Raw genomic sequence first — 4,324 nt, forward strand, 5'->3', positions numbered from 1 at the left:
ATCTTTGCTCTGGCTCTCATGTTCCCCACACAGAGTGGTTTTAGAGGGAGGGACTCCCTCCTCTCTGTCCTCACACTGATCCATGCTGCTGAATTCACATCCACATCAGCTCACACACACTTTCTACCTTCACCTGCAGAGGAAACACAAATCAAATCTGCACATCAACTCTAATCATCTTTTCTATCATTTATGCTGTAAAAAGATCAGCTGCTCCTCTTCTGATTTGCTCTTCGTCTCTGTTTCATCTCAGTGTCAGCTGAATGCAGTCAGACAGCAGAGTGAGGCAGAGGAAGCTGCCATCAGCTGCTGTACTTCTACTATCAGTCCACTAGATGAAGTCATGGAGCTGCAACCCAGCACACACACATTTCCTTGAACTGACACGCAATGACTTTCTGTGGCACTGTCAGTCAGCTGCAGGTTTGTTAACTGGACCATCTCCAAACAGTTTATGATGTTTTTCCTTTCATTAATCTTTGATTAACTTTTATGGTTTCATGAGCTTATAAAGCTCTAAATCGAAACAGTAACTGTAGCTCTGAAAATGATGTTCAATAAAAAGTAAAAGCTCTCCTTCTGCTCTATGGTACAGTTGAACATGAAAACAGAGAGCCTGAGCTGCTCTCCAGCATCTATTTGGCAGAGCTCAGGCAGCATTTAGTGTGTCACACAACAGGAGAGCAGCAGGTCCTCTCCACCTCCGCAGGCTGATTCAGGCTGGAAAAGCTGCTTTCAGTCATCATGAAGTGGAGCTCCACAGTAATAACAACTCAAACTATGTTTAGCTGCTGACCAGCAACTGCTGTTTTGATTCCACTGATTCTGCTCCTATATAGACAACATAGAGTATATGCTGAACCGTTCACCTCCTTCATTCTGACCCTACTGTGGAGTTGAGCTGATTTTGTGAAATGGACTAAGAGACTGCTTAGGGCCTCCAGGTCATCATGGGGGCACAAAAAACACTTGAATACCTGCATAAAACAAGTAGGCAGATGATGTAATCTACATTAGTTGTAATCCATCCACATATATTATAACTAGACTAAGGACCAAAAACTGGAAGTTGAAGTCACTAAGTAATAGTGCCCCCTAGTGGATGGCTCAAATACCAGTACTGTCCCTGTATGTAAAACAAGACAGTGTCCAAGATAAAAAATTACAATTCAGATTTTTTTTTTTCGTGCAGCTCTGACCTTGCTGTTGTATCTTCAAACAACCCTTTTTAAAAATACATTTAGTTACAATTTCTTATTTGAGGTTTGACAAAATTGTCATGTTCATGTACATGTCATGTAGATCTATCATGTAAGTCTGTTGTTGAGAGTGTCATCTCCTCTGCCATCATCTGTTGGGGCAGCAGCATCAGAGTCAGGGACCTAAAAAGGCTCAACAACCTGATAAAGAAGGCTGGTTCTGTTCTGTGGATGACTGTGGAACCTCTGGAGATGATGATGCAAAGAAGGATTTTTCATAAAATCAAGGAAATCATGGACAACCCTGACCATCATCTTCATGAGATTGTCATCAGAAAACAGAGTCTCTTTAGTCAAAGGCTTCTTCAGATTAGTTGTAAAACAGACCGCTACAGGAGATCTTTCCTGCCCACAGCCATCACCATCTGTAATAACTCCTTGATTTAAATGAGCTACGTCAACATTTAATTTCCCTTTGGGATTAATAAAGTATTTTTGAATTGAATTGAATGTTACAGGGTGATATACAGTGTGACAGTCTTTTGGTGAGATGGGAGGGTGTGTGGATGAGCCTTTCATATCGATAGTACAGCCTCATGTCTGGACTACACAGACTCTGGTTATAAAAATATAACTCGGCAGCACCAAATAAAACAAACATTTTGGCTTTAATTTTGGACAGTGGGAGTCTCTTCATCCTTCTCTTTATCTTTATTTATGTCAATGTTTTAAATATATAAAGATAATTTACATATTTTGAAATTTGTTTTAAATAGAGTGAGTGAACTGTTTGGTTAATGAAGCCTAGGCGTAAGTTCAGACTGGAAGACCTGCTTCAGCCTCACCTGCATCTAATCACTGCGTCGAGCACCGCCACTCCAGCCTACCAGCATCAGACCGCGCCTCCATCTCAGCCCATCAGCATCCGACCGCACCTCCAGCTTATCCAATCAGCGAGCAAGCCTTCGTTCAAAAGGTCCTCCATCATGGCCCCATCCGTTCACCGGCCAAACTTCAACCCACCTCCACCCCTTCTCCACCCCCAGTTTCCCAGCTCCCTCAAGCTTCCTTCCCCTCTTCGACCTCCACCACCAGTGTCCAGCCCGGGGTAGACGCCTCTAATGTTCAACCTGAGCTTCTCGTCGAAGCGCATTGCTATTGTTGGCACTCGCGTCTTCCGCCGAGGTCCGAGTGCCAAATATCTTATGTCATTCATGTCAAATAAAACCTTTTAATTGCAGCTTCTCTTTGTCGTGAGTCTCTCCAGGTGGAACTATTATTTAAATAGTTCTGCCTTTTGTCTGAGCTGGGACACAATTCATAAACACACTAATTGTTTCCTGTTAGATCTCATGAAGTAATTGACAGTTTTCCATGATTACTGAAACACAACACTAAACTGAGCCCATTCCCCCAACTCCACCACGGCTGTGTTGAAGTTCTGGGTGCATCCATTTTCAGACATCTCAGCAATGACCTGAGTAAAAGAGATGACGAGTGGGGAAGTTAGGAGCTTCCCCCTAAATAGAGAGCAAAGTGCCTGTTAGAGGGGGAGGAGTAAACTCAAATCATGGATGATCACATGTTTAAAGTGGGAGATTTGCTGGTCATTATCGTGGATCTAAGTAGAGTACCTGGCTGATGGTTCAACTGATACGCTGAACTGTAGTGAAAACTCCACCTACCCAGCTACCCTCAGCTGGGCTATAAATGGCGTGCAGCAGTGGTAAAAAGGCAGTTGCTAGCAAAAAATACCTTATGAGCCACTGAAAAAGTTTTAGTGAAACTTTTAGAAAGTAATCATCGGGTGGACATCCACTACAAATTTTAAATTCCCAATTTAAGATGACTGCCACAGCCAACGGAACTTAGGAAACAGAAATACCAATAACTCAGCCAATTTTACAGATACTGAACTACAATTTGATGAGGTAGCAGCTCAACACGTACACATGTTGAGGGTAACACATGTGTAACTTCTTTGCTTAAAAACTTGGCTTTAACTGTTGGAGTCAACCCTGTTTGTCTGTTAGCAAAATATCTCATAAACTACTGCATGAATTTTAATGAAACAGTCTGAAAGGAATAATTCCACAATTACTTCACTTTTGGAGTCAACCCAATTCAAGATAGCCACTACAGCAAATCATCTTAGCATACACAAAAGTGGCTTTACATCAGTGAATTTTACAGATAATGTGCTAGTTGTTGGTGTAGTAATAGCTGAGAGTCATTCACAAGACAGACTCTAAGTTAGCGTTTCTCAACGGGGGCGGTACCGCCCCCTGGGGGGCGTTGAGAGGATGACGGGGGGACTGGCAGCAATATTTTCAAAAAGGGGGCGTTGAAATTCTTTTGGGGGGCGTTTGCTTGAAGGTAAAGTTTACAAAAAAGATTCACAACAATATCAGTTTAAACTTTGAACTACTTGCAAAAATATTGTGGCCTAAACCATTAAAACCGGCACAGAACTGCAGCTGTATTGATGGTGTTTCTGTTCGGCGCAGCTCTGTGCTGCCTTCAGGAGAACGGGACACCAGATTATCGTTTTTATAATTTGTCCCACATGGCAGTTACTTTGTAAACTTTGAGAAAGGAACGCTCTCTTTAGTGATATTACTCTTGGAATTATTTATTTCTCTTACATGGGTTAATTTTTCTGAAGGATACACCATGAGTGCATTGTTATCGCAGTGGTTAAACATTTACAAGAGCAATATTCTGTTTTCGGGCTTTCCCTGAAAGCGTCCAGCATCCAGACGCACATTATTTTTTTTTTTTTTTACATTAATTCCTTTCTGGACAAGATGCTTTGTTGACATGACTGCGGAACACAAACCAACAAACCAAAAAAAGTAAAGAATAAAAAAAATATATTCTAAAACCAGAGACCTACGGCTTGACAAGTGGATCCACTGGCGGCGCCAGGGGGGCGCTAGGGGGTGCTATAGCTCCCCCTGGAAACGTCATAGCACCCCCGTAGCACCCCCAAGCAAAGGCATAACCGGGGTATGTGTGGGACATGTCCCCCACTTCCCTTATGTATGCCCTACAACCCCCGCACTTTTTTCCAGCCGTTGCAATTGTTTAATTTGTTGTTAATATGTGGGGATGTGTTTTTTCCG

This window comes from Kryptolebias marmoratus, unplaced genomic scaffold, assembly GCF_001649575.2.
Source record: "Kryptolebias marmoratus isolate JLee-2015 unplaced genomic scaffold, ASM164957v2 Scaffold107, whole genome shotgun sequence".
NCBI lineage: Eukaryota > Metazoa > Chordata > Actinopteri > Cyprinodontiformes > Rivulidae > Kryptolebias > Kryptolebias marmoratus.